Source organism: Tenrec ecaudatus, chromosome 1, assembly GCF_050624435.1.
Source record: "Tenrec ecaudatus isolate mTenEca1 chromosome 1, mTenEca1.hap1, whole genome shotgun sequence".
In the NCBI taxonomy this organism is placed as follows: Eukaryota; Metazoa; Chordata; class Mammalia; order Afrosoricida; family Tenrecidae; genus Tenrec; species Tenrec ecaudatus.
This window is the reverse complement of record NC_134530.1, coordinates 298,996,070-299,015,044: the sequence shown is the minus strand read 5'-3', so window position 1 is coordinate 299,015,044 and position 18,975 is coordinate 298,996,070. Positions and strand designations below refer to the sequence as shown.

General features: G+C 49.0%; 1 protein-coding gene across 4 annotated transcripts in view; it reads right to left on the bottom strand.

Annotated features, from left to right (window-relative positions):
• Positions 1-18,975, bottom strand: part of ATXN1 (ataxin 1) — a 477,765-nt gene that overhangs the window by 151,017 nt on the left and 307,773 nt on the right. For all 4 annotated transcript variants that reach the window (XM_075532432.1, XM_075532414.1, XM_075532440.1 and 1 more), the window contains one exon: positions 9,566-9,691. The gene's annotated coding sequence lies outside the window, so the exon portion shown is untranslated. The remainder of the gene's footprint in view (positions 1-9,565; positions 9,692-18,975) is intronic.

The following is an 18,975-nucleotide window of genomic DNA, read 5'->3' as shown; positions in this document are numbered from 1 at the left end:
AACAAAGGGAAGGCTAGAACAAATACTTGACATTCTTTGTGGTTTTCAAATATTCCCAGGACATCTCTTTCAGCAGTGTCCCTCACATGCCCACAACCCGACAGGTGTACAGACAGACCCACCTTCAGCCTCATTGTTTGAGAACCGTCTCCTGACATCTCCATGCCAACACAGACAGAAGCCTTCTCCAGAGTCTAGTGTCAGCCACAGTCACAGCCCAGCAGCTTCTCCAGTGAATCGACGGTGACAGAAAGCCTTCAAGGCTCCTGTCTAAATGAACTGCCTCACGTAGGCAAGGCCAGCTATCCAGGAACGCTCAGATCCAATCCTCAGGATTCCCATGGTCTTTAGATGCACATCAGGGAAACAAAGGGAAAGGTCACCGAGTCCCTCCAGTCTGACATAAAGGGAGGAAGACAGTCACTAAAGAGCAGAGGACAAGGGGACAGCGTGCCTCACCAACGCTGGCTGCACAGGTGGCCAGGCAGAAAGTTCTCTTCACCTGGGCTGTTTTCAGGCCACACCTACCAACTAGAGAAGAAGCCAAGCATGAAGGTTGTGGTGTTCCCTTCTTCCTCCTTCTCTGGACCTCTGATTACTCCCAAACTTCTGCCCACATCCCCGCCTCTGCATGCCGGTGCTGATGCCCCACTAGAACAGGAACCCAATGCACAAGAGAGGCAGATCCTATCTGATGTTCTGAGCTCACTTAACATCCTGGCCCTGAGGAACCGCCTTATGCCTGACTCTCCATTAATTAGTTGGGTATCCTCTGTGGGACGCTAGCCGTACCAGAAAGACCATGTGGTCCACGGTCCTTAGTAAGTGACACTCCCATGATACCACCATCCTTTTCCTGGAGCCCTGCCCGGATGAGGGGAATGGAAAATCCTCTTCCAGAAAGGTGACTGCCAGCTCCCAGAGGCCCTCAGGAGGCCACCCTCGCTTGCTGCCACTCCCTCGCCTGCCTTTAGGGAAGTGCCAGCCAGCGGGTTGCCAGGACAACTGGCCTCATTGCTGGGGCACAGAAATAGATCGCCAGTGGAGCAAGCAGGATCACAAACTGACAGCAACAAGATGCCGATTGGCAGTCAGTCTGCGCCCACGAAAGGCAGTGACAGACTACTATTACCTGGACACCTGACTAGCTTTCACCTCGACACTCTATCCTTTAATCTCCACCTGCGTTTGAGGTAGCCGTGACAGAGAAGGGGCAAGGAACCAGCTTAACAACAGAGGCTAAATGACTCGATTCTGAATTATGTGAGCTGGCTGGCGGGTAGGCAGCCACCAACTAGCATTGTCTCCTTTAAGGGGGGAAGAAGTTTGTCCTCAGGAGTATGAGAGGCAGATTGAGGGTGCCAAGAGGGGCCTGGGGGTCCCCTGTTTGATCATGCAATAATGTTCTCCTTTCTAAACAACAGTGACCTGACTGTATGCTCCCCTGTTCCTGGGGAACAACAAGGAAAGGAAAAGGGGAGTGGGAAAATGGGAGGAGGGCTTGTCACGGCAGATGAGAACAACCCTCACGGCCAAACCTTGGGCTTTAGCCTCGGAGAAATTACAGGTGTGCTTTGTTTTATCCCCCCCCCCTCCTGATTCTGGACAAGCAACAAAGGATGGAAAGGAACAAAGAAAATCAAAATGGAGAATATGCTCATGGAGACTTTGGAGAAACAACTCTTAACAGGAGCATTTTCGGTTTCGATGCAAGAGTGTGGGGTTCCGATGTTCAGCAGGGAGGGACAGGTGACGCACAGCCCAGTCCCCGCATGGGGGTCCTGCACAACTTCTTCTGCCTGCACGTTGGGCAGATTATATCCCATCTCGGGGCGGGAAGGGAGATGGTGACAAGGCATTGTGTGAGAAAGGCACTGAGAGAGAAGTGGAGATCACAAGTGGAAGGAAATGCCCAAAGAGCAAATTGTCAAGAACCTGCCAACATTTGGGGAAGAGGCGATTCTGAAGAAGCCCTGTTGCTGTAGTGGCCGAGCTCTGAGCTGCTGACCACAAGGTCAAGGTTGGATCTCATCCATGGCTCCGAGGGAGGGAGATGAGGCCATCTGCTTCCCTAGTGATTTAGAAGTCTTGAAAACCTAAGGGCCAGTCCTCTTCTGCCTTATGGTGGCCACCATGAGCCAGAGTCAACTTGATGGTAGTGGGGTTTTATTGTTGTTGTTTCAGGGAGGTCTGTCTTTTCTATCAAATCTATGTTCCCATATGGGGAACTCTGCTTAGCAAGTTGTCTTAGGATCCCAAACAGGAAAAGAAAAAGGGACTTTGAAGAACTCACACACACCCCTTCCAACATAGGTTTCCAATGAGTGATTTTTCCCTCTCACCTAAGAACATGGTTCCTTGTGGTGGACATTCCTTCCGCTGAACCGTGCACAGCTTCCTCAGTCATGCTCAGAAAGTTCACATACGCCTCGAGACCGGCGGGACTCAGCCAGAACTCAGTACACAGCCACCCTCGGAAAGACACTAAGAAATTGTACATAGCGAATCCATTTAATAAAATCCATCCATTTACTACTCAGAATGTACATAAATGAAATTTGAGGGTAAGGCGAGGAGATGTTTCTGGAACACAAAACAAATGATTGTTTGACAAAAGTGAAATAGTTGTGAGGGGAAACAACCAAATTATCTTTCTATGTGTCCGTAGAGTCCCAGAGGAGCCTTTTTTAACTGGCAGGGACCAGCACTTATGTCTTGGCGCTGTGACTAGAATTTCCCCTTAGCTCCTCTCAGGGCCTCCTCATTCCTGCAAAGCAGAGGGCTGGAGAAGCCACAGCAAGACAATGACCATGGCTGATGACATACCGGGGCGATGGACATCATGGACTAATATGACAGCAGGGTGTGGAGCGGATCACCAGCTCTGGCGCCCCAAAGTAAGGGAATGGTGCCATCTCTCTCTGGAAGAACCTTCCCTGGTCTCATACGTCCCTTCTAGGGCAAGGAAGTCATCCTTTTTGCCTTTCTGTCTTACGTGTGAAATAATTCTCCAACCCTGGCCTCTTTTGAGATAGGCCACTTGAAAAGGATACTGTCAGGTCTGGGTGTGCTTTCCATCCAGGGGGGCCCATTACTAAAAGACGTTTCTGGCTCTGAGTTCGCAGGGGCCCAGGCATCCAACCAAAACCACATACCAGCTGCTCTTGAGTAGACTGCAATTCATGGAGCCCCGTGCATGTTAGAGTGGGCCTGCGCATCACAGGGCTGTCCATGGCTAGTTTGGGGCAGGTGGATCACCTGGTCTTAACACAGAGTCTTTTCTTAATGGACACAAACCTCGAAACTGTGTTAGTAGCTGAGCGTTTTACCCTCTGACACTGCCCCGGGACTCTATGCTGAGACACCAACATCAAAAGCAAGAGCCAAACTAGCCCACCAAGCGTACTGCCATCATGTTGATTCTGACTCCTGGAGGGCTTGTGTGCTGGGGACAAGAACTGTTGCATTGGGTTTTCTTGGGTGGAATCTTTACGGATGTAGATCGCCAAGTCTTTCTTCCATGGTGTGTGTGTGTGTGTGTGTGTGTGTGTATGTGTGTGTGTGCGCACGCGCTATCCTTTAGGTTAGTCTTGCATTGTGCACCCCGCCCTCCCCCCGTGGACACCATGCCCACATAAAGAGGCAGTCCCATCAAAGACTGTTTCTAGGAGCTCCCCCTCCCATGCCGTCACAAATAACACACACCGATTCAGGAGGAAATTCTCCCTCTGTCTGCTTCACGATCTAATTCACATGCGGGCTAAGCCATGAAGCTTTCCTTGGAAATCCAGCCTGGGGGAGTCCAACCCACGCGTGAACTTCAAAAGTCCTCTGCTTATCCTGCCTGCCGACCCTAGGTGCATCTTGCCCAGAGTAATGGATCTGAGAGCAGCAAACATCGACGTCTCATCACTACATCCCTAGCGGAGGTTAGGACACCTCGGTACACAGTTTTTCTAGAAAGATCATTTCTCCAGTGAATTCTACATTTAAAAAGGGTGCCGGAACTTTGAACTCAGCACCGTTAGAAAGTGGTCAGATGCTTCCCTTCTGGGAAGCTTGGAAAATTTGGCCCTGCTCCAGATGTTTTCTGATCCCCGGCAGAACATGGACAACGCAGAAGCCCAGGGACACATTTCCTGGCATAACTGCTGGGTCCTGTGCATTCTTCCCCATCTCGGAGCTGCTGGAGAGAGAAGGCTTGCACACTAGGAGAAGCTGGCCCCTAGGGGGAAGGGTGTGCCTGCAGTGTGCCAGCCAACCCGTAAGTCATACTGACATGAGTGCTCAGAAGGAGCAGCTCATGCCAGGAATCTGCCCAAGGCGCCAGCCTCAAGTCATTGACAAGGAGGCCATCCAAAGTCACTGCTGTAGAGCTGACTCTGACTCAGCCTGATAGAAGGTTTTAGAGGCTGTAAATCTTTATGGGATCACACAGCCCCCCCACCACCACCCCAGTACGGCATTTGGCAGCCCAACACTTCCCTGACAATACCACCAGGTCTCTTAGCACCACCAGGAGCAAGGAGAGGGAGGGCAGGAATCAGTGAGGCCATCGGCAAGCAACCCTGGTGGTCCTGGGCTGACAACCTCAAGGCTTGAGGTTCAAACCTACCAGCTGCTTGGAGAGAGAGAGAGATGAGGCTAACTAATCCCAGAAAAGCTAGGAACCTTTGTATAGATAGGATCAGAAATGAGTCCGAATAGACTCTATGGCAGTAGGTGGGGTTTATCAATAAGCAGTGACTTGGATAGGGCTGGGGATGGAAATGAAATGGACACAACAGAAAGCCCTGGTGGACATGATGTGTTACAACCGCTCCTGACCTCCTTGCTGGACTATGTGGCGCCAACACCCCGTTGCCTCCATAGCATGTGTGTTCCCTTTGCGGAGTCACAACAGACGAGGGCTATAAAGCAGAGAGGCTGTTTTCCCTGTGTGTTGCGGTGGGCTAAGCGTTGGCTTGCTCATCAAAGACTTGGTCATTCCAACCCATCAGCTGCTTCCTGGAAGAGAGGTGAGACAGCCTGCTTCCATAGAGCTTTACGGCCCTGGAAACCCTATGGTGCAGTTCTACACTGTCCTATAGGGTCCCTATGAGTCAGAGTTGACCCAATGACATTGGTTTACTCTTATTTAGCTTTGGGGGCGGGGTGGAGGGGTGGGGGGCGGGGGTGGTACTAACAGCTAATGAGCTTGTCTGCTCACCAAAAGGTTGGAGGTTGGCATTCACGCAGTGGTGCCTCCAAAGAAAGCCCCGGTGATCCACTTCCCCAAACCAGCCACGGAAACAAACCTCCCACACCAGGATGCACCCAGTCACCATGGCTTGGTGGCAGCTAGTTTGCTTTGGGCGTTCTAACTCTGAGATCACCCCCAAGCCCCTGCTGACCCGTTGGTTTCTCAGTGAAGGCGCTAGAGAAGTTGGCCTCACAAATGGACAGCCAAAAAGGTACAAATTGACAGACGCAGAGGGAGATTCCCAAATCACTCTTACTGGAGTATGTCTATGTAGAGTGTGTAATTCTCTCACTCTGAGACCAGAAAATCAGCTCCCACTTTCCAAGGCTTATCAAGCCAGCACAATGCGGTATAAAGAGGCAGAGGGTGTTTACATGAATCTTGCTGCTTCTTCCTAGGCGTGCCCGAGCTCCGGCAACAGAGCACTCGTTCTGAAAAGGAGCCTGCTGGTGTCGGTAGAGGCTGTGGAGACTCAGAGCGAGCAGAACCATCCTCGCAGTCACTGCTGGGTTTGTGTCCACTGTGGAGGTCACTGTGTCACGGAATTTATGGTACTCGTATTCTGGAGGACACCCCTCACCCCCAAGACATTTCTTGTGGCCTTTCCCTTTCACTCCAGGCACAGTAACCCGGTGTGGCTGAGTCACTGAAGAACTGGGCTCCACAGGGTTTTCAACGGCTGGTTTTCCCCAAATGGGATCGCCAGGCCTTTCTTCTGAGTCACTTCAGGTTAGCAAACCAATGCGTAACTGTTTGCACCATCCAGGCACACCCACAAAGAAAGCACTCAGAAAAATCAAGCCTGTTTCCATGGAGTCGACTCCAACTCTCAGCCACCCCCTAGGACAGAGTACCACTGTCCCCCAGGGTTTCCAAGGCCGTCAGTCTCTAAGGAAGCAGGCAGCCACATCTTTCTCCTGTACAGACAGACTTCATTTGCACCAGGCCCTGTTTCTTCATTCCAAGATTGTGCATCAGCGCAACGTAAAGACTATGAACCCTATGCGAGTCAGGATGGCTTGCGTACATAGTTCCTGCCCTTTAGGCCTGTGTCCCCCTTTGGGAATTAACGTGAGTGGAGATGGTGCTGAGATGACGCTGTTATCACAGACAGAACTGCTGCCTTTCCCAAGATGCCAGTGGGAGCAGCTCACCAACAGCCGAGAGAGCCAGCCCGTCGAGGTGAAAGGTACCTGTGTATGTGGTGGGTGGGGCAAGGCGGGGGTACCAGACATTAATTACAGGAGTCATTTTGTTTGTGTTTTAAGCATCAGAAAATCCCCAAACTCCATCGCGATTCCCACCAAGTTTCCTTTTAAACAAGATGCCCTTCCCCTTCCCTGACCAATCCACACTGTAGAACTTGGACAGCTACTTCTGGGGAAAAGAAAATAAACTAGTCCCTTCATGCCCTTGAACTGCTTTCAGATTCAAACAATTCCCCCTGTAGGGTGGTTTCAGGTTTCTACCCTGATGGCTGATATCCTTTCAACAAATAGTCACCGAGTCCCACAAGGTGCCAAGCACGACTTCAGCTGCAGAGGATTCATCGGGGAATAACAATCCTTAAAAAAAAAAAAGAAGAAGAAGAAACCCCCTGCCCCAGGTATCACCGAGCTTGCAGTATAGTTGCGGAGACAGACTGCCCAGTAAGTACGTAATTTGCAAGCTGCTTCAGAAGGCAGTGGGGGTTGGGTGGTAGAACCCTTGCCTTCCATGTTTCCGTGAGGGTGGGGTTGTGTTACAGGAGCAGATATCCTTGTCTTTCTCCTGCAGACCAGCACTTAACCCACTGGGCCACCAGGAACACTCTGAAAGGGAGTCATTCAGCGGTAGTGAGCTGGGGCATTCCCTGTGAGGGCCGCTGAGAATGGAAACCAGATGCCAGGATGGTACCACATGTTCACAGACCACACCCATCCTTTGTCCACGTGCAACTGCACACTCGTTGAAAACTGCCTGTCTCCGCTTTCATCGTGTCATCTATGGCCCTGGTTTAGAGCCTTAATTACACTCAACTAAAGGAGAACCTGAAGATTAGAAGGTCACAAAACACCAACCTTCCTGAGAACACGGGGAGCCTTCTTCTGTCCCCGCCTGCCAAGCAAACGCAGCAGGGAACAAAATGTCCCCAGCTCTTGTAAAGTTTGCTAGATTTTAGCTTCTCCTGCTTCCCTCTCACCCCACTCAACTTACACAGGCATTTTAAAATGATTGCAAGTCTGCTGCGTGGCATCTTTAAATGTACACTCCTTTGATAACTTCAGTTGATGTTCGACAGGGGCTCGCACGAGCAGTTTAAAGAAACTGTTCAAACACAGAAGAACCCTCCCCCCCTCCATTGGAAACAAAAGCTCTCTGGACCATAGTCACTTAACTACAGCCTGAGCCCTGAAGCACATTTCCCTAAGACTCTTTGTTTTCTTGAATAAAGAAACACTATCAGAAGTGAATTCTAGCAGCTACCTGGTTAGAAAGAGAGGCCCTCTCAGCACTCGTATCCAATAGTGACCCCAGTCACTCCTGGAGAGTGACAGAGACGGTCATGATACGAGTTATTTTTGTTTCCAAGTGCTGTGTACAAGTCTCCCTTGTGAGCACGAACCGAAATGCTGAGTGTCAAGGAACGAGCAGTGTGTCCCACATGCTGTCATCACGAGAAGTCATGGATTCGATTGGGTTTGAGAACCACATACAGACTGACAAGGGGTGTGTTTGTGTGTGTGTGTGCGCGCAGGTGCAACCTGGCCAAGGTTGACAATGGGTGTTACCAGCAGGAGCAGGTCCAGAAATCACGTCAGTTGATTTCAAGGGCTGTACAGTGTCCCCTCGACCCCATCAGATCACATGCACCACATGGAGGCCCATCGAAGGAACCCACGAAAGCCCGCCTCCCGTCATCCACTTTCTATGAGGCACTGGGGAATTCTGACTGTGTAACAAGTATCATTTCATATTGCCTAGAAGTATGCAAATTTAACACGAATGATTAGAGACCCGCGGAATAAAAACGCCTGTGGACATATCTTTTCCAAATGTCAATGTATGTTCTCCCTGATAAATAGTCCATTGCTAGCTTTATCTTGTGCTTTCAAACTTTGAGACAACTGAAGAAAAGAAATATAGGTCATCAAACCTTAAGAAGCTTGGTAGGTAGGTAGGTTGGTCGGTAGGTGGCTGGGTCGGTGGGTGGGAAGGTAGATTGATCCACCTACACAGTCTGAATTGGCTCATCGTTTTTCTAGCATTTAAGATGATGCTCTCCACTCTCTCGGTGGCCTTTTTTTTAGGTTCTACGGGATTTCCTGGAGCTATATTCTTTCCTGACTGTCACTCTTCTAAATTCTTTGGGAAACACAGCTTAGCATGAGGCAGAGCCTCCAGAAAGCACACTAGCCAAACAAGCCCACATCAAGTCTCATGGCTAGTGAGTTTCCGGAAGTCTTCATGAGGTCATCTCTTCCACCACTGGGTTCTGTGACGTCGAAAGAAAGGTAGGCAGTCGTAAAGGCAGGCACTACTTGATGTATCATCTCAAAAGCCCAACCTAGTCACCTGACAACAACGACGGAAGCAAGCCAATGTTGAGTCCGATGAACACTACAGCCAACTGACTCGGCGTGTCTATCGGAGATTTCACAATGAAATCATTCCATCCCAATCGGATCAAAGTATAGACACCAAAATACAACCCAGCGTCCTAATAAAAATCAGACAGATACTCTCGCCAGGTAGAAGCCTGTAGAGCGGTGGTTCTCAGCCTTTCTCATGTTGCGACCCTTTAACACAGTTCCTCATGTTGTGGACTCTAACCATTAAATTATTTTGATTGCTACTTCATCACTGTCATTTTGCTACTGTTATGAATCCGTTGACCCTTTGAAAGGGTTGTTCGACCCTGTGAAAGGGTCACGACCCACAGGTTGAGAACCGCTGCTGTAGACTGGGGTTCAGCGACTTTTAGCGGCTAACCACTCACCTAAAAGAATGACAGTAGCCCACTTTCTAAAAGGCTGCTGTCAGGTTGGTGCCGCTTAATAGTACTGATTCTAAAAGGTCGTCCTACTAGTCCAGCATCCCCGAGTCCCAGTATCTTATTCCAGATGCTGATCATGGGCAGGGCCTCATACCAGCTCAGAGGAAGGCAAGTTCATGGCAAAGAAACATAAAACCTCCCCCTTAAATAAGGAAGTTAATTGGATGATCAAGTTGAGCCAGTGCTGATACCCCTCCATCACCCGCGCTGAGTTAATGGTCAGTGACCTGCAGGCACTCATAAGGAAAGTCTCTGCCGATATGCCGGTCCCCCGCCTGGTAACTTACAACATTCACTGTGCACTGTGCACTGGGAGGCCCGCTTGTCCTTCACCAGGGTGACGTCCACAAGGCTCTGGAAGGTTCCTGGGCTTGGGAGCTGGCCTTCTGAGTTCACAGCGGATGGAGAAACACCTAGCACAGAATGAGAACGGAAAGAGATGAGGTGAGAAAAGTCAACACATCAAATAATCACCCCTTATCTCAACCGATGAAACGTCACGGTCCTTTAGACAGTTTTGCAGTCCACTGTGGGCCATTTTCTAGTTCTTTAAAAAATATCCATCTCCTTGTTCTTGCCTAAAGAGACAGCGTGTCCACCCCCCTAGCCTGTTCTGGAGCGAAAGTCAGCGCTTGGAGACTTCAGATACTAAAGAGCAAACTCACCACCCAGTTTCAAAATAAGCCACAAAGTTGACGCTCCATACACGAGAACAAGGACTATCGCCTTTCTCCACGCTCACCCCTCACTGGGCCATTGGGAAGATCAAGAGAGTCATGTTAGCAAGCACTCATCGTTCCAGAACAGAGAGGCACTCGGTAAGCACTGGGTATTTCCAGTTAGCACAGCCTGGTATTGAACCCTAAGCCAGGACACAAAGCCAACGTTGGCTGGGCACTGACTCTACAGCGCCCAAAAGGCTGCTCGGCCGCTCTGCTGGGGCTACGCTTCTATTCTGGGACAGCGGCTACAGATCCAGGAAGCTCACCACCACATCAAAGGTTCAACTAGGAAGGGCTCTCTCCCTATCCCTAGCACTTCCCTTCAGAATCAGAGCCTCTGTTCAAACTTATAAGCCCTGGCAGGGATGGGAACGAGCCCTGGTGGTGTAGTGGTTACACATTGTACTGCTAACCTGCTGACCGCAAGGTCAACAGTTCAAACCCACTATCTTCTCCAGGGGAGAAAGATGAGGCTCTCTACTCCCATGAAGAGTTACAGTCTCGGAAACCTACAGAGGCAGTTCCACTCTGTCCTGTAGGGTTTCTCTCTGCATCAGAGTGGGCTTGATGGCAGTGAGTTTGGTGTGGTTTGGCAGAGACAGCGTCCCCCAGTAAGCCAGTGAAGAGCAGACCGATTTGTGCTTAGAAGAGAGATGGAAACGAAGAGTCCAGAGTCTCCAGAAGAGACAGTATGGAGGCAGGTAGCTAAGAAGACAGCAGCCAGTGACCCTGCAGGCAAGTTCCTAGGTCCTGACCCAGAGGAATCAAACAGATGCTCCATGTCCACCCAACAAACCCTCACAGAAATGCTTGTAGACGCATTGCTCATCATTGCCATGTTAGGTGAGGGGGTAACACGCTGTGGCGTATCCTACACTGGACACGCATTCAGGGAGAGGAAGGAATGAACCATCCATCAAGCTACCCGAAGGCGTGGAAGAACTTGGCCAAAGAAGCCACAATAGCATGATTCCAACTCCATGACTTTCTGCCACAGGCAACACCATCAAAGATGAGTGGTCGCCAAGGGACTGGGAGAGCAGAATGAATAGGTGACACTCAAGGACTTTTAGGGCAGGGAAACAGCTCTGCATGACACTGTAGGGGTGGGGTGGGGGGCATGATTTTATACACATGTGTCAAATGCATACAAGTGCACAGCACAGAGGGAACTTTCTTGTGAACATGGACTTCGGCTGGGAAGAATGACTGGAGACTGTAACAAAGGGACACACCGATGTTACCAAGAGCAGCAAGCAGGGCTCCGTGGGACAGGAGGACCAGGGACTCTACTTTCTGCCTGACTGATCTGCAGGCTCAAAACTGGTCTGCTCTAAAAAAAATCGTTGTGTGTGTGTGTGTGTGTGTGTGTGTGTGTGTGTGTGTGTGTGTGAGAGAGAGAGAGAGAGAGAGAGAGAGAGAGAGAGAGAGAGAGAGAGAGAGAGAGAGAGAGAGAGAGAGAGAGAGAGAGAGAGAAAGGGAGAGTGGAAGGTGAACCCGGGAGGCGTGTACAGGTACTGGGTTATTCTGTCTATATGCAGGGCCCCCTCCGGGGCTGGCTGGTTGGGCAGTGAAATTTTCTACCTGGCTGCCTGACATTTATACCCAATAAGGAGAAAACACACACACACACACACACACACACACACACACGACCCCAAAGGACTGGGTAGGTTCTGTTTGTTTGTTGCTTCTAAAACAAGACTTATTCATATCCTAATTGCTATTATTTCTCATACCTGGATATCTTGAAACCCTCCCCACCCCCAACCCCTTCTAGGAAGGAGCCAGGAACAGCTTGTAACTCAAGGCCAATCCCCTCAGGTTATTTTAGCTTGTATACACTTGAGAAGCATTCTTACGGTACAGGAACTCACATTGGCTTTGGAGATTCCGAAAAACAGAAACTTGAAGCACTAAACAAAAGTCCTGTTTGCTTCCCAAATAAAACTTCCATGAGTGCCAATCTCGGTTCTGCCATCGAAGTAATGACTGCTCATTGAACAAAGGTGGGAGTTTCAGTATTACTATATTGTGTGTGTAATAATGTTTTCAAGGGGGAGCGAGTACTTCTCTCTCTCTCTCTCTCTCTCTCTCTCTCTCTCTCTCTCTCTCTCTCTCTCTCTCACACACACACACACACACACACACACACACAAAGGGTGGGGAGGGGCAAGAATGACTAATAACCAATCTCTGATTGGGGATTGGTGAAGCACAGACAGGTGTACCTCAGAATCAAGAATGAAAACCTAGACACGGGGAGAAAGGAGGTATCTGGTAGTCATCTAATTAACCATAGCTTTTTATAGTGACTACCGTTTACAAAGTGATTTCATATGGATTAAAATTCGCACACTCAACACAGTTTTTTCTTGGTTCTCATTCGATGCCCCTGGACCTAGTTCCCTGGGGAATAGAACAGTGGACAGAGACAAGGCTCCGTCCTAATGGGACGCACTGCCTCATAAAAGACACACGTTAGAGAATGGCAGTACATTGACAGTCGCTATAAGTGTCTGTGGAGCCCAAAGTTTGTGACTCAAACTCACCCCGCAATCCGCAGGAAATAGGACCTGGCATCTGCTCCCAGACAAACTGCAACCTGAAATACTCTGGGGATATGAAAACACTGCAGGGTCACGGCTAACTAACTTCCTCTGTATTCTCTAGGGGGGAGAAGACCTGCTGCAGTTTTAGCCCCCGACCAATTCCTCCACTGTCCCACCTTTACAAATTCAGACACCAACATGTGACCCTCTCTATTTCTCTGCTGGGTTCAATAATTCATTGCAATGGCCACCCAGATCTATTCACAATGAAGGGGTTTTTATCAGGGAAGTTCACAGCGTTGGAAATGCTCAGGGTCTTCAGTCAGGAGCGTCTCCTCTAAGCCACGCCCACAGACATCTTTCTCTCTGCTGTAGGGCTCTCAACCACATGACTCCTGGCCTTTGCCTTGCTAGGGCAATATCACAAAGCTCCTTTAGTACTGCTGATGAATACGTCAAGGACGCTCCACTCTGCCCTAAGTCGCTGTCCAAAGGTGTTTGGCTCGGGCTCGTTGGGAGCAGCCAACATGGCTCTTCCAATTAAGTGCCTGAAAGCATCCACTCCTGCAAGCAAGTCTGTGGCTTATAGGCACTCAGCGTGACACAGCGCATAGGCCAGGAAGTCCACTTGGTCTTGCGCTCTTGGTTCTGCTGCTGTTATTTCTCTGTCACGCCTTTGTTGCTCCTCTGGTGTCACAGCTAGGTCTCCCACACGGAGCAGGTTCAACTAGCAGGGACTACAGTGTCCGAGGGGCTCTAATCTCGGCTCTTTTTTCCACAATGGTAGTGAGCTGCCCACTCCGCTTCTGAGGTGGCTCACTTTAAACACAGTGGAATGGCAAAGCAGACTCAGCCCCACGTTAGCCTTCTATGCACTCAATTAGAATGACACCCCCTGGTCATGTGGTCAGAGTCACAAAGACTATGGCTAGAAAAGACATATCAAGAAATTCACAGCACTACGGAGGAATCTGTCTATCTAGCTTTCCATCCATGCATCCATCCATCCATGTTAAACCCAGTCCTCACTACTCATTATGGTTACATTCCCAAGATCGGGTCATTATGTGCAAATTAGCATTATGCAAAAGTGGAAGATAATCACATCAGATTAAGAAATGGAGGATGAATAGAACGCTGCCTGACTGACAAATTACATTATTACATAGCTGCCAAAGCACTGAGAATCATGATGATACATAACCTTCACAGCCAGCATCACTCTCTCCTTGTACCTCCATTCTTCAGTGTGCAAAACAGCTGGGTAGTGGATTTGTTCCTACTGGCATGATATGAAATGTGAGATAGCACCGTGACTGATCACAGAAGAGCAAGTGTTTATAGATATATAGTTAAGGTAAGAGAGGTACTATGAAAGAAAATGAACATTGTGAATCATAGTGTGGTCTCCTAATTTAGAAGAAGAGCTCAGAAAGATTTTTTTCTTCTTAAAGAACAACATTTTAGCAGAAAAGTGAGAGATGAGAAGAATTTAGCCAAGCCTAGTCTCCAGGTTACAGGAAAGAAGAGCTTGTGTGCTATTTGATCTGATCGTGTTGCCCTGCTAACCATAAGGTTGGCAGTTCAAAACCACCAGCACCCCTGAGAGAGAAAAATGAGGCTCTCTAATTTTGTAAAGAGTCCCAGTCTCAGAAACCCACAGGAGCAGTTCGACCCTGTCTTATAGAGTCACCGTGTGTCAGAATGGACTTTATAGCAGTGAGCTTGGAGTTTGGCTACTTACAAGTAGCTTTTACATACCATCTTTTGGGGGAAGGAAGGGACATTCTAAAAGGAACTCCTTGATAAAGAAATTAAAAACCAAACTGCTTGAGAAACCTTGGACTAAGAGGCGATGCTTCCTCTGATTTCTGGGCCATCAGAACAGTAAAGCCTAGTGATTCTGCCAGAGGACATGGATGCAGCGACATGATGGGAAAGATGGCTGGCTGGCCAAGGCATCACCTGTCCCACCGCCCTGACAGTGAAATGAAATGAAATGCAGTAAAAGGAAGTGTATGTTGTCACCTGCGAGCTGAGGTGCAGGACGGGCGTCAAGAACCCTTCTAAAATAAAGGACACAAGCAGATCAAATAACATTACGTGTAATTTGGGCGTGGGAGCGGTGGAAGGGTCTGTTTGGCAGCTTGGACTAGATTCCAAATTTGCTGGTATTTGCTGCATTCTTTCTCTCCTGAGCTACTTTAGGTGTTGGGTCTGTCTCCCAGAGCACGCTGGTCCTGATATGTGTTATCACGTGGATAAACCTAAAGCTCATCATGCTGAGAGAGGAAGCCCAGGGACATGAATGAAGAGCAGGGACAGAGATAAGGCCATCTACGTGAAATGTCTATGACGAGCAAGTGTGCAAAAGGGTTTTAGAAAGTTCTTCGAAAATGGAATGAGAGATGATGAAATTTTCCTATGTACTTCCTCCAGTTCTCTCACAGTTTGCTGGGGTTCCAGGTGTGGGAGTGGGAAAAGGGCACAGAGGCCAGGACAGTGAGGGGACATGGGGCTTCTTTCTGGTGATGGTGATGGAAAAGCTTTTGGAAATAGATAGCAAACAAGATGATTTCCAACCATAAACAAAAAACCCACACACAACTCTAAACTCACTTTCACCAAATTAATTCTGACTCATAGTGACCCTCTAGGATGGAGCAGAGTGGCCCTGTGGATTTCCCAGACTATCCATCTTAAAAAAAATTAGTAATCATTGTATTGGGAGGCTCTTACAAATCTTATGACAAGCCATCAATCAATTGTATTAAGCACACTTGTACAGATGTTGCCATCAACATTTCTAAGACATTTTCTTTTGACTTGAGCCCATGGTATCAGCTCTTCTTTTGTCCCATCCCTCCCCCGCCTTCCTACCAAGACTATCCCACCCATGGCTTCTCCATGGGCACTGCGGTGATGGCCATGTTCGCCAATGTCTATGTGGTCATGGTCATGATCAGCACTATGGGCATCGTCTCCATGAGCATCTCCTACTGCCCCTATGGCCTGCTGGGCCAGCACCATGAGACCAAGCAGTACATCCACCACAGCTCCTGGAACTCCAAGCTAGGGTTTGGCGTCGACTGCACCATCCTGTCCTGCCAGGTATACATCTCCCAGATCCTGGTAGCCTCAGCCTTCGGGGGCATGGTGGATGCTGTGGGCACTGTTCACGTCATCCCCATGGTGGCCTTTGTTGGCTCCTTCCTGGAGGCCACGTTCCTGGCCATCTACTCTGACACGGCCCAGGAGGGGCAGGTAGGGCTGGTGACTCAGCCAGCCAGCAATGGCCCCGCCAAGCCCACTGTCCTAAAGCTCTCTCTAATGGGGGTCCCCCAAGGGCCAGTGGAGACCAAGTTCATGCTCTGATGGCTCTCTGCACACATTCCGAGTGACAGTGGGTAGGCGCCAAGGCCACTGAGCAGACAACGCTGCACAGGGCAGGCAGATGGGCGCCCAGATGCAGTGGCCGTGCATAGTTGTGGGGCAGGGTAGACTTGCCCCACAAGGAAAAAATGTCCCCCTAATTTCCCCAACCCCCAACAATTAAAAACAAGGGCACATAAGGAAGGGGGAGCAGGGAGGGAGGGGAAAAAAAAGAGGACCTGATGCAAAGGGCTTAAGTGGAGAACAAATGCTTTGAGAATGATTGGGCAGGAAATGTGTGGATGTGCTTTATACAATTGATGTATGTATATGTATGGATTGTGATAAGAGTTGTATGAGCCCCTAATAAAATGTTTTAAAAAAAAGAAAAAAAATCATTTGAAATAATGATTTTATGAGAGTTGAAAGCCTCGTCTTTCTCCTGGAACTACATGGTACACATCACAAATGCCACTGAATCATACTTGTCAAGAATGCTGAAAGGGCTAATAATTCATAACATATCCACTTACCATGATGAGTAAGTTTCTTTTAAATGCCTAGGAAGTCTTCCCTCTTGGTTCTTTGTATGGTGATCTCATTCCTGGCCCAGAAGGACAGCATGACGCAATGAAATGAAAAGCCATGGGCACACTGTGCTCACCGCCCATGTGTCCCTGTGTCTGGTCATCACAGAGCTGGTCCAGCTTCATGCTCCCACCCCAGGAAGCCAGTTGTTGGCGTCCTTTCTAAGAAAATGAAGGCAGCTGTAGACAGGCTCCTTCATGTTCCCCCGTGAATGGTGTGCATGTGAAAGTTGGTCCAGAACTAATAAGCCCAATGGCTATTGGGGCACATTTATACTTAGGATGTCCAGGATAACATGGAAGTAGTTCTCAGACACACAGATTCATACTTGTTCTCCAACATAGAACACAAATCGTCAATTAGACCCAGAAGTTTTGACTAATCTTATAAAACTGGAAGGAGGAGTCCCTGGGCAGTGCCAATTATCAACATGCTTGACTGAAAACCAACAAAGAGGTTGGAGGTTAGAGTCCACTGGGGTACCTTGGAAGAAAGGCCTGGCAATCTACTGGGGGAAAAAACCTGCCATGAGGACACCGTGGAGGAGAGTTCTAGCCTGACATGCACGAGGTCAGAACTGATTCAAATGCAATTGCTTTGTGTTGTGGCTTTTGCTGCCGCCGCCATTGTTTTAAATAACAAACTCAAAAATAAGAGAGGGACTGGAAAGCGGCTTTCTGAAGTCAACGTGTCCGATGCTCTGCCATCAGACCTGCAGAATCAGGCCCCACCGACAGCCCCCTGCCTCCAGAGACAGGAGAGACAAGGTACCACTCTCTCTGTTCCCTGTCTGTCCAGAGCACTCAGTCTGCTGGGCCTTACATTTGGACCCAAGGTGTTTTTTTTCCTGTTAACTACTCTGTTATACTGCTATCTTCTTATTCACCATTGGGTTGGCTTAAGCCTTCAAGGCTTCTTGATAGAAAACCCCGCCACGCATTATGTTCGCAACTCCCTCATGTTGCCTCAGGGGCCCGAGTGGCACTGTCAGGTGAGCGATGGACTGCTAAAAACATGGTCAGCGGTTCAAATCCACCAGCTGCTCCCTGGGGGAAAGTGGGGACTGTCTGCTCCCTTAGAGAGTTAAAGTATCAGAACCCCCCTAGAAAGTCACTGTGAGCTGGAACCAACTCGATGACCATGGGAATTAACAATCTGCCAAGGACGCTTGGTGGCACCGTGGGTTAAGTGTTAAACTGCCCAGAAGAAAGGATGCCAGAGTCCGCCAGCCACTCTATGGGAGCAAGGTGTATCCAACTCGTCTGTAAAGGTTCTCAGCCCAGTGCCAATGAAACTGCTGAAATAAAAGATTCACACCTTTGGGAGCCCCAAGGAGTAGTTACTTCTACTTTTTCCTAGAGCAGTGGTTCTCAACCTTCCTAATGCCATGGCCCTTTAATACAGTTTCTCAGGTTGTGGTGATGCCCAACCATGGGGACTGTGTTTTCCGATGGTCTTAGGCGACCCCCGTGAAAAGTCTGTTTGATCCCCCAAAGGGGCCATGACCCACAGGTTGAGAACTGCTGTCCTAGAGGGTCACTGTGGATCAGAATGGACCCAAAGCGACGGCAGACTAAAGGTGGACTAAATGACCACTCTCAGGAATCTGAGGAGTCGTGGTGGTACAGTGGTTACTCATGGGGCACTCTGTGGGAGAAAGATGGACCTTTCTAGTCCTGTAAAGAATTATCATGTGGGAAGGTCAAAGGAGTGTTTCTACCCTGTCTGTAAAGTGGCTGTGGGTTGGCATTGAGAAGATGCCTGTGACTTTGGCTTGGTTGTGAGCTGCTCTACTTCAGGACTTCATCTAGATACTCTAGGAGACTAATGCAGATGTCACGTAGGCCTTTCTGTGTCCTCCAGATTCAGGGCCGATCTGATGCTTTTCAGCCAAAGAAAACCCCCCACAAGCTTGACAGCCCTGCCTTTACCATAGAGTCTCTCCTTGCTGGTGCTGTTTCCAAGTTAAATCTCCTGATTGCCTTTCCATTTCTTTGTTGGTGTCTGACCTTCAAGCCCATTGCGTGTTTAGCCATTAGGGATTTTTGAAGAGTTGCCCTCTCTTTTCTTTTTTATTTTTTTTTTTAACATTTTATTAGGGGCTCATACAACTCTTATCACAATCCATACATATACATACATCAATTGTATAAAGCACATCTGTACATTCTTTGCCATAGTCATTTTCAAAGCATTTGCTCTCCACTTAAGCCCTTTGCGTCAGGTTCTCTTTTTTTCCCCTCCCTCCCCTCTCCCCCCTCCCTCATGAGCCCTTGATAATTTATAGATTGTTATTTTGTCATATCTTGCCCTATCCGGAGTCTCCCTTCCCCCCCTTCTCTGCCGTTCATCTCCCAGGGAGGAGGTCACATGAGGATCCTTGTCATCAGTTCCCCCTTTCCAACCCACTCACCCTCCACTCTCCCAGCATCGCCCCTCACACCCCTGGTCCTGAAGGTATCG